Raw genomic sequence first — 12,169 nt, 5'->3', positions numbered from 1 at the left:
TGTTCTAACAATGTAAAATCTACTGTAGCATCTGAAAATAACCAAGGTTTTATTACTGGTAGCGGTACAGTTGGACTAACCTTAAACTGATTAACTTTAAGTTCTGTTGCTTTCTGTATCACTGTCCATCCAAAACTTTTAATTTTCCTCCTCTCTTTTTCCCAACAGTATCTAGCGTTGGATGCTCTTGACTATGGCCTTGTAAATTAACCCAATAATTCACTGACAATTGTTCCTTCTCATTTCTAATGACATTTCCATTTCAACCTGTAATGCTGTAATTGGTGTAGTTTTTATAGCTCCTGTACATAATCTCAACACCGGATGCTGTATATTATCTAACTTCCTAAGAGATGTTTCTGCTGCTGATCCATACACCATGCAACCATAAACTCACACCTGCCTTTCTTACTCTTCTTCTTCTTGAAATTTATCCTTCCCCCTTTTATTTTATTTATTTATTATTTTTTTTATATTCTCTCCCACAAATTTGTTATTTTAAGGTACTGAAAAATAAAACTATAGCATTCATTTCTTGAGTTATTTTGTAATATATCTCTCAGTTTAAATTGCACTTTTATTTTTTCTATATTTTGCATTAAAATCTGTCTTTCAGTTTCGTATTTCTGACAGTACAAAATAACATGTTCCACTGATTCTTCTTGCCCACAAAATCCACACCTTCCTGTATCATGTTTACCCATTTTATAAAGTGTACCATTTAATCTTGTGTCCAACTCTCATCCTTGATATTACTATTTCCTCTCTCCTGGTTTTCCCTGCACTTCTCATCTCTCCCATTTTCCTTTGAATTCTGTAAAACCACCGACCTTTTTTCTCTTTATCCCATTGTTTTTGCCACCTTTCCTTCAGTCTTTTCTTAATAATACTCTTGATTTCACTCTTACTTAGGTTAACAATTAAGTCAATGTCGTTGTTTTTAACTGCCTCTTTTGCTTCTTTATCTGCAGTTTCATTTCCTTGGATACCAATATGTGCAGGCACCCATAAAAATACCACTGTCATACCCATCATCTGAATTCTGTATAACGTTTGCATTATTTCCATTAAAATGTCTGGTTTACTTTCCGAATGACTGTATAATAAACTAGCCAATGATGCACATGAATCTGAACAAATAACTGATTTCAAAGGTCTAATCTCTTCTATCCACTGTGTTGCTAATAACAGTGCAATCATTTCTCCTGAATAAACAGATAACTCGTCACTAGTCCTTTTCTTTCCCGATAAGTGAAATTCAGGAACAGTAAACGCTACTCCTGTCTTATTGTCTAAACTCTTTGATGCATCTGTAGATCTGAACATAGCTGCAGTACTCATTAATATATTTCTGCACATTATATACATTACACTCCTTACCCTTATTTTTCTGTTCTAACAATGTAAAATCTACTGTAGCATCTGAAAATAACCAAGGTTTTATTACTGGTAGCGGTACAGTTGGACTAACTTTAAACTGATTAACTTTAAGTTCTGTTGCTTTCTGTATCACTGTCCATCCAAAACTTTTAATTTTCCTCCTCTCTTTTTCCCAACAGTATCTAGCGTTGGATGCTCTTGACTATGGCCTTGTAAATTAACCCAATAATTCACTGACAATTGTTCCCTTCTCATTTCTAATGACATTTCCATTTCAACCTGTAATGCTGTAATTGGTGTAGTTTTTATAGCTCCTGTACATAATCTCAACACCGGATGCTGTATATTATCTAACTTCCTAAGAGATGTTTCTGCTGCTGATCCATACACCATGCAACCATAAACTCACACCTGACTTTCTTACTCTTTGCCTACCTATATACTCATTAAGGCCCACACTCCACCCAGTGGTCAAAAAACAGAATTACAACAGACATTATGACTCTTACAATGTCTCCTAGAGGGGATTTTTCTGAACTCTAAAATTGAGAATATTGACTGAGAAGAGCTTGTTTAATTCCTTTTAAATATTGTATTAATAATAAAATAAAAGGAATACACTTCAAAATTCTACATACTATTTACCTTCTAAATCTTTAATATCAAGATTCTCTGATATTGATCATATATGCTGTTTTGTAATAATGAGAAAGAGATACTGACTCACTTATTTTTGACTGTAATGTCGTAAACAAGTTTTGGATTGATTTGGCAGATTTTATATTTAATTTAATGAATATTATTAATTATTGCTTTACTTTAAAGGATGTTATCTTGTATTATGAAAATAAAAGCAATAAGGATCTAGAACTTATTGTTAACATTTGTATTTTATTAGCAATATTTCACATAAATAAACACAGATTTCTTAATTCATCTCCTATGTTAAATTTGTTTTGTTCTGACTTTGACTTTTATATTTCTTCAGTAAGACTGTTAAAAAACGAAAAGTCTGTGAAATGTTTAAAATACTATGATACACTCTTCAATCCCCCTGGTACTCTGTAATATCCTTATTCGTTAAAATTAAATGTGAGCTATGCTTTTTATTTATTTTATTTTATTTTTTTCTTTTGTCTTATTTGTTTATATTTTGTATTGTTATTATTTGAATGTCACCCTTTTCTGCAATAAAAAAAAAAGAAGGAAAAGGACTCGTGAATATTTTAAAAGCAACTTGATTGTTTTATCCTTAAATACTTATATAACTGATATTCAAAAGGCGGACCGCATCCGCACCCGGCATCCATCCGGACCGAGAGTCGTGACAGCAGCAACATTTAAGAGAGCAGCGCCTCAAAACAGCGGAGCGGATCACATAACAAGCGCTCGGGGTCTTTATGGCAAATATCAAGAGGGAAGAAGTGCTATAGATGTCACGGCAAAAATCACAGCGCTCAGGTGTCATTTCAAAGATGCTAAATGCCATAACTGCGGGAAAACTGGGCATATCAAGAGAGCTTGCAGAGGAAAGATGGAAGAAAACCTTATGCTGAGAAAAATACTAAGTATGTGGAGGCAGAGGATGTTGAATTGCCCATGTTTTCGCTGTGAAGTGATAAAAACAGCAGAAAGTCATTCACAGATACGTTTAATGTAAATGGCAAGGAAATTATGATGGAAAATGATACCGGCACAGCTGTGAGTATTATATCTGAGAAACAATCCCAAGCTGCGTTCAACAGAGTCACTGGAGATCACTAGAGTCACGCTGAAAACATACACAGGAGAGATTATGCCTGTGTTGGGACAGTTAAATACTCTTCAGACTGATTAAATTGTACAAGACTTGGTGCCACGGAGTACATGTAGATCATGGATTGGAGAAAGACTTGTTAATCTGTCATTTTTGTAATTATTGATCTGTATGTTTAATTTTTATTTTAATTCAATGTAGGCTACTTTAGGAGTGTGCCCGAAGCCGAATACCTTGTTCAGAAAGGCACAGATAATGGCTTTTAAAATGAATAACGGATAATGAATAATTCTGTCTGAATATTCGTCTGAGGCTGCAGCACAGTCTGGTGTTTGCTAGATAACAGGTGAGCAGGGGATCAGCGCGATATTTTACACAAACCTCTAAAGTTACGCAATAATGAGTGTGTGAAGTGAATGAATTTAAACTTTATGAATGAAAAGAGCGCAAATCAAACACCGCTTGCTGTTGACTCTCCGGCATCTCTCAGAAATCAGAGCTTGACAAGAGTAATATCAACTAAAATAATACATCATACACGTTCTGTTATTTGTGTATATTTAAAAGGCAGTGATTTAAACCTTATAGGCTACGATATGATACACGAATGAATGGACACAGCGGCCAAGAAACAAGGGACAAAACTGGAGAGATTATGCCTGTGTTGGGACAGTTAAATACTCTTCAGACTGATTAAATTGTACAAGACTTGGTGCCACGGAGTACATGTAGATCATGGATTGGAGAAAGACTTGTTAATCTGTCATTTTTGTAATTATTGATCTGTATGTTTAATTTTTATTTTAATTCAATGTAGGCTACTTTAGGAGTGTGCGAATACCTTGTTCAGAAAGGCACAGATAATGGCTTTTAAAATGAATAACGGATAATGAATAATTCTGTCTGAATATTCGTCTGAGGCTGCAGCACAGTCTGGTGTTTGCTAGATAACAGGTGAGCAGGGATCAGCGATATTTTACACAAACCTCTAAAGTTACGCAATAATGAGTGTGTGAAGTGAATGAATTTAAACTTTATGAATGAAAAGAGCGCAAATCAAACACCGCTTGCTGTTGACTCTCCGGCATCTCTCAGAAATCAGAGCTTGACAAGAGTAATATCAACTAAAATAATACATCATACACGTTCTGTTATTTGTGTATATTTAAAAGGCAGTGATTTAAACCTTATAGGCTACGATATGATACACGAATGAATGGACACAGCGGCCAAGAAACAAGGGACAAAACTGGAAAGTTGAAGCTTGTTTTTAACATGCAGCTTTTCTCCAAATATATTCTGTTCATTTTCATCAAATGTTATCATCTATTATCTATGTTCATGTGTTGATATCTACTGAAGTCTTATGATCACAGTCGTAGGGAGACAGATTAATAAAATAGACAGATAAATACATTTACTTTAAGTAAAATAACATATTATAATACATTAAAACTGTTCTTATGAATATTCATGAGATGATACAGCATATTATAAAGTTATTATAAAGTTATTTATAATGCATTACGCATTCATTATAATACCTTAAGAATACCTTTATAATGTATAATAAAGACGGGCTTCATAGAAAGTGTTACCAAAAATCCTTTCTTTGCTACGTCAAAATCTAACGAGTCAAATCTTACGTCTGACGCCTGAATACTATGAGATTATTCACACACACACACGTTTGTTTTTGTGAATTGTGTGGACATCAGGCGTAATGGTTTTTATACTGTACAAACTGTATTTTCTATCGTCCTACACCTAAACCTACCCCTTACAGGAAACTGTGCATTTTTACTTTCTCAAAAAAAAAAAAAAAAACTCATTCTGTGTGATTTATAAGCGTTTTGAAAAATGGGGAAATGTCCTCATAAACAATGTTTCCTCTCATTTTTTTTCTTGCTGAGCAAAACTTTTCTCTATTGGGCGGATATTTCGGGCACCTGAGCAAAAGCATTCTTCATACCTTGTACAGCGCACACACAAAAAAGTGTGTAACTTTTAACTAATGTGCTGTTTATATTTGATTTGACCCTTGATGATAAAACATTTTTACAGTATAATACACTGCCGTTTAAAAGTCTGGGATCAGTGAAGTCTTTTAAAGAAGTTTCTTCTGCTCATCAAGGCTGTATCTATTTGATAAAAAATACTGAATATTATTTCACAAAATAATATTGTGAAATATTATTGCAATTTAAAATAAGTAAATCACAGCAATAAATTATATTATAAAATATAGGTATTAAAATAGGAAACCAATATTAGATATTGCAATAATATTTCACAATAATGTATTTTTTAAATAAACACAACCTTGATGAGCAAGAGACTCCATTAAAAACAAACTAAAATAGCCTTAACATTGTTTACATGTCCTTTTCACCCAAGCAGCTTCTTATCAAATGCAAGTGAACTTTTGAAACATTTAAATTAGCATAATTTTATATTTTAATTATTTTACAGCATTATTAAATATAGCATTATTTATTATGCCAAAAATCATTTTAATGTTTTAAAAGTTTACTTGCATTTGATAATATGATGACATGCATCCCACAAGCTGTTAAATGTAACATTCATACACATTATAATATATTATTGATATTATTCTACTGTCTTTCATTTTATAAATAAAAATGCAATTACAACTAGATAAAAAAGTTTGTCAAGAGAAACTTTAGGTTGGCTTGAGAAATCCTAGCCTGAAAGTTTAAAGCAGTTGTAAAAGCCTGAAGTTTGAACATTTAGATAGATGTTGATAACATGTTTCTAGCATGATTGACATGTTTTTAGCACAATTAACCTGTTACTAGCATGTTGCCAGCATGATTAGCAAGTGACTAGCATGTGGCTAGCATGTTTCTAGCATTATTATCATGTTACTAGCATGTTGCTAGCATGTTTATAGCATGATTAGCATATTACTAGCATGTTGTTAGCATGATTAACATCTGACTAGCATGTTGCTAACATGTTTCTAGCGTGATTAGCATGTGACTAGCATGTCACTAGCATGTTTCTAGCATTATTAACATGTGACTAGCATGTTACTAGCATGATTAGCAATGCTACTAGCATGATGCTAGCAATATTTGCAAGTTACTAGCATGTCGTTAGCAAGTTTCTAGCATGATTAGCATGTCGCTAGGATAGATAGATTAGAAATATTAGATGAGTTTGAATGAATTAGAAATAATACATAGAAGGGAAGCTTGATTGAGTGTAATGGGCTTCAGTTTGTTTACATTTGAATTTTGACAGTTGGAGTTTGAATAGTCTTGGCTCATCTGAACATTCCGTCAATGTAAGTCTATGGGATTTTTATGATTTTTAATCTTCATTTTTATGAAAACTGTAAGTCCGATCAGTCTGAAGAGATACAGCAGCTCGAGTCAGACCGGTCTGAAGAGCTGGGCTGAGTTTGGTGGTTCTAGCTTGAAAGCTCTAGGAGGAGATGAGCACTAAGTTTACCAGCCGGAGCGCAGCGGCCGAACAACAAACCATAAAGAACATTCCTGCTTGGTCTTGTATCTGTGTTTTCATTTTACACGTGTTCATTATTTATCTGTATTGTTTGTTATCATGTTTAGGAACCATGACATTAGTGAAGGAGCAGATCGTGGTTGTGATCCGTGACTAGGCCCACGGTTCAGCATGTGTTCAGAGGATTAATTGCTAAATTTAATAGATAACAGAGTATTAAAACCTAAACAGAAAACATATTGTAATAAAAGCGGTAGGGGTGAATTTATTATTCCATGTGATGGAGGCCGAGTGGAGAAGCCTGGTCAGCAGTGAATGTGATCTAAACTTGTGTTTGCTTCTCCAGCGTCTGCATCAGGCCTCATGGCGTCTCTGAGAGAGGAATACTGCAGGACACCACAGGCTCCACGAGAACACAGCACTGTCTGTCTTCACTACACCTGCTGCTCTCTCCAGATCCTCCAGAGGACCAACAACATCAGGCTGCTGGCGTGTGTCTAGCACAGCACTCACCATTTAACACACTAACAACACATTAGTGTGATACCCAGACTGAAGACTGTTCAATGTTTTTAAATGTGTCAGATGCTATATTTTTCTTTTGGTAGTATATGTTTGGTACATCTACATACAGTATATATATTAAAAGTTGAAATGTTGTGTTTTGAGTTAGGTATTAACAGTGCTATGACATAATATTTATGATTTAGTGCTGTATAAATAAAACTGAATTGAATTAACCATAAATGCAGATGATGCACCTGCACAGAACACCACAGACCCAGCGGACAACTTGTCTGTATGTCAATATTGATTATTATACCAACGGCATCAAAAGTGTTACTTACTGGTAGTCGTGACCTAAATATAGGCAACTTGTAATTGAGAAACAAAATTATTCCGATTGTTTAAATATTCAAATCTTTAATTTACTATGTATTTATACATACAAATATGTAGCTGAGATTAATAATTGATCTCTAAACACACATGTGTCTTCTGGCCTGGAGAGGTCTGTGCTGCTGTCTGAAGTGCATACAGGCATCTGTAGCTCATGGGTTCAGACAGCGAGCCTCAAAGCCTGGGAGCAGAGTCAGACACTGCACATCAAGTGTGGGGGTCACATTCTCCTCTGAGACCCGGTTTTGGCAGTTTTCAGATCACGGAAGTTAAATTCTCTCAAAAACAACTCCAGAAGCCTTAATAGCGTATTTTAAAGAAAATCTAGTTCCTACATTATTTTTCTATACATCGACTCACTGGGGTCTCTAACCTGCAACATGCCCTTTAACCCCCTCAATCTGTATTATATTTTAGGGTTTCAAAAAATTCCCTCATGTCCAAATTCAACATGAAGGAGGTGGTCTGCTGCAGAAAGAGGCTTTTGAAAAGACTGCACTGTTCTCGATCATTAGAGGTATGTTTATAAACACAACATTCACCAGAGAGCTTCTCTCTTTTTTTAATACACTGAATGGTGATACACAATATATATCTCGTTTTTGTTTTTAGTAGACATCCAAGCAAAGGAGAATGACTCCGTGTCACAATTAGAGTAATTAAAGTAAAACATTGTCAAAAAAGCTTTTCTTATGCTAATGTTTTCTCTTATTTGGCAGATGCTGTGATAACAGTGTTTAAAAACTCTCTCTGCCGCTGTTTAAAAACTAGCCCTCGTTGCACTTTTGAAGTGCTGTTGTTTCAGCCGAACTACTCAGTGGTGTTTGCCTTGATCTATCGCCCGCCAAACAAAGATGTTCTCAACGAGTTTGCTGAGTTTCTGGAGGATATTGTTACTAGCCATGACAAAATCATAATCCTGGGAGATGTTAAAGCATAAGCACGTCTCTAAGCCCTGGTTAGATGACACACTCGTTCACTCAGACAGACCTGTAGAAGGCTGAACGTAAGTGGAACAAAGATAGATTACAAGTTTCTTATGAAATCCTCAAGGACTCCCTCTCGGCATTTCAGCGAGCTGCTAATGCTGCTAAGCGTAAATATTTCTCTGAGTTAATTTTATGTAACAGTACTAGGCCCAAAGCCTTATTTTCAATGATTGATTCTGTTCTTAATCCCACTATTAATCATTTTCCGGAGGTATCTGATTCGCTTTGTGAGGATTTTGCGAGATCTTTTAATGATAAGGTTGTACAAATTAAATCTCTACTGACTTTGTCAGCCTATACTTCACTTGATGTTCCTCTCTGCTCTTGTATTGTATTGTATAACCAGCTTCCCGGCAGCAACAGAGCTGAACTTGAGGAACGCAGCTGGGAAGCATTTTAAACAAGAAATAAAACCAATAATTAATAACTTCCTTTAAGTTCACTGTTGGTTGTTTTATTTGTTAAAATAAGTAAACCAACAAAAGGGTTAATCTTTTTTTATGTTGTCATTTATCCAGAATGTTTTAATGTTAAGTGTGATAACATGCTCTTTTTCTTTTAAATATCATAAATTATTTAAAATATTTTATTTTTAGTTGTTAAAAATGTTTATTTTTCTTAATAAAAGCTGTATATTTAATTTGTTTGGATGGATTGCCATTTTGTTGTCTATTAGATGTATATCTGAAGGCATTCATTAGCTGTCTATTTGATGTCTAGTCTATTCTTGGGCTATTATTAGACGTTTATTAAATGTTCACTGACAGCCCAAATTCAGTCTTGTTTTAGTCTAGACGTCAGGGCTGTGATTGAACGGCTATTAGACGTCTTTTAAACGCAAAATAGCTTGCTGGTACCCCTCATATAACCGTCCGTCGCACACATCCATCATGTTTGTAGTTTTTTGTTATTATCCGTGTTTGTAGTTCTGAACTAAATACTTTGTTAAAGCGCAATGGATTGTGGGCAATATTAGCCGTTAGAGGTGCACGGATCCACACTTCAGAAATCTGCCTGAAATAGTAGACCATCCGGGGATGCGATCGCTTGCTGGGTATTTTCAAAAAACGTGAACATGTGAATTATTATCTAGTTATCTAAACATCGCTATGAACAGTTTGCACAATACAGCTGTGTGTGACTGTAAATGTCTCTGAGTTTTGTTATCGTTCTGCGCTCATCCTCCTCTATTTCCAGCACTTAATCAAGCCACTCTTCTTTAATACATGAGGACGTGGCGCTGGCTCTCGATTTGAGCCGTTTATTCAGCAAACATTGAAGTATTCGGTTTCTACAGCGACTCATTCTCTTTCTATGAAACCTGTAAACCGCATTCACCGCTTCTGACTCTACAGCGGCAGCAGCTCTATAGCGGTTTGACCGAGCATTGCAGCTCTTTCACTTTTTCTAGAATTCAATCAAATGACTTTCACAATTCATTTTTGCTTCTACGCGGCACATTATTTCTTCTGCACACACACACACACACACACACACACACACACACACACACACACACACACACACACACACACACACACACACACAAACACACACGCACCTCAAGAGTCACAGCCCTGTTCCTGGAGGCACCACATCTTTGCACAGTTTGGATGAATCTCTCTTATCAAACACACTTGATTCAACACTTCAGGTCATTAGTAGAGCGCTCTGTGATGTTAGCTGAGTGTCAAATAAAGACCTCAAAATATACAGAAACAGTGTAGAGAAACACAGGCCTACTGTACACAATAAAGTCAATAAAACAAAGACAGTGTAAAATACTCACTCAGCCTTTCTAGATGCTTTGATCACTGGCAGCAGCCTCAGGAGACACTCTTCTGATCGATCATATTTACTCAGATTAAACTCATCCAGCTCTTCTTCTGAGTTCAGCAGCACAAACACCAGAGCCGACCACTGAGCAGCAGACAGAGAGACTCCAGAGAGACGACTGTCACCTGTTCTGCTCAGGTATGTTTGTACCTCCTGCTCCAGTGAACGATCATTCAGTTCATTCAGACAGTGGAACAGATTGATGGATTTCTCTGGAGAGGGATTCTCTCTGATCTTCTGTTTGATGTATTCAGCTGTTTCCTGATTGATCTGAGAGCTGCTTACTGTCTTTCTCAGGAGGCCTTGTAAGAGAGTCTGATTAGACTCTAGTGAGAGACCTAGAAGGAACCGGAGGAAAAGGTCCCAGTGTCCGTTCTCACTCTGTAAGGCCTTGTCCACTTCTCTCTTCAGTAAACTGGTCATTGGTGACCTGAACTCATTCTTCAGTCCTGTGTTTTGTTCAGAAAAGGACAGCAGCTTGAATAAAGCAGCAAGAAACTCCTGAATACTCAGATGAACAAAGCTGTACACCTTCCCCAGCTGCAGTCCAGACTCCTCTCTGAAGATCTGGGTACAAACTCCTGAGTACACGGACACTTCTCTGACATCAATGCCGCTCTCTTTCAGGTCCTCCTCATAGAAGATCAGGTTCCCTTTTTCCAGCTGTTCAAAAGCCAGTTTTCCTAGAGACAGAATAGTCTTTCTAGCCTGACGAGAATCGATTTCATATTTCCCATCATACTTCTGTGTCTTCAGTTTGGTCTGAAAGATCAGGAAGTGTGTGAACATCTGTGTGAGAGTCTTGGGGATCTCTGCACGCTCTGCTTTACCCATCATCCTCTCCAGAACAGCGGCTGAAATCCAGCAGAAGACTGGGATGTGACACATGATGAACAGACTTCTTGATGATCGGATGTGTGTGACGATCCTATCAGCCAGACTCGGATCATTTATTCTCTTCCTGAAATATTCCTCCTTCTGAGGGTCGTTGAATCCTCGTACCTCTGTGAGCTGGTGGACACACTCAGGAGGGATCTGATTGGCTGCTGCTGGTCGAGAGGTGATCCAGAGGAGAGCAGAAGGAAGTAGGTTTCCCTCGATGAGGTTGGTCAGCAGCACATCCACTGAGGCTGATTCTGTTACATCAGACAAGCTACGATTGTTTTGGAAATCTAGGCGTAGTCGACACTCATCAGACCATCAAATATGAACATGACTTTGTACTCATCATAATCTGCTGAATTTAAATTCTTTGGTTTCTGTGTGAAGGTGGTTCAGAAGATCCACAAGACTGAGATTTTTCTGTATCAGGTTCAGCTCCCTGAAAGGAAGTGGAAATATGAAATGAACGTCCTGATTGGCTTTTCCTTCGGCCCAGTCCAGGATGAACTTCTGCACAGAGACTGTTTTTCCAATTCCAGCGACTCCTTTAGTCAGCACAGTTCTGATGGGTTTGTCTCGTCCAGGTGAGGGTTTAAATATGTCGTTGCAGCTGATTGGTGTCTCCTGTGTCTCTGGTCTCCTGGACACTGTCTCAATCTGTCTCAGCTCATGTTCATTATTGACCTCTCCACTGCCTCCCTCTGTGATGTAGAGCTCTGTGTAGATCTCATTCAGACGTGTTGAGTCTCCATGATTGGACATTCCTTCACTGATTCTCTGATATTTATCCTGTAGTCTGGATCTGAGTTTTTGTTGATACACAGACATCAGTTCTGAGCAAAGGAAATAATTGTTGTTATTGGCAGAGCAATATTTTAGAAATGTATTTTTAGGTTTGATATGTTATATATTAGATTGTGTCGTGAGATTCAGG

The 12,169-nt window shown here is 36.8% G+C and overlaps 1 pseudogene; it reads right to left on the bottom strand.

Annotated features, from left to right (window-relative positions):
• Positions 1-12,169, bottom strand: part of LOC131529977 (NACHT, LRR and PYD domains-containing protein 12-like) — a 274,625-nt pseudogene that overhangs the window by 257,569 nt on the left and 4,887 nt on the right.

This window comes from Onychostoma macrolepis, chromosome 22 (genome assembly GCF_012432095.1).
Source record: "Onychostoma macrolepis isolate SWU-2019 chromosome 22, ASM1243209v1, whole genome shotgun sequence".
In the NCBI taxonomy this organism is placed as follows: Eukaryota; Metazoa; Chordata; class Actinopteri; order Cypriniformes; family Cyprinidae; genus Onychostoma; species Onychostoma macrolepis.
Note: the sequence above shows the minus strand (reverse complement) of the source record. Positions and strands in the feature narration are given on the sequence as shown.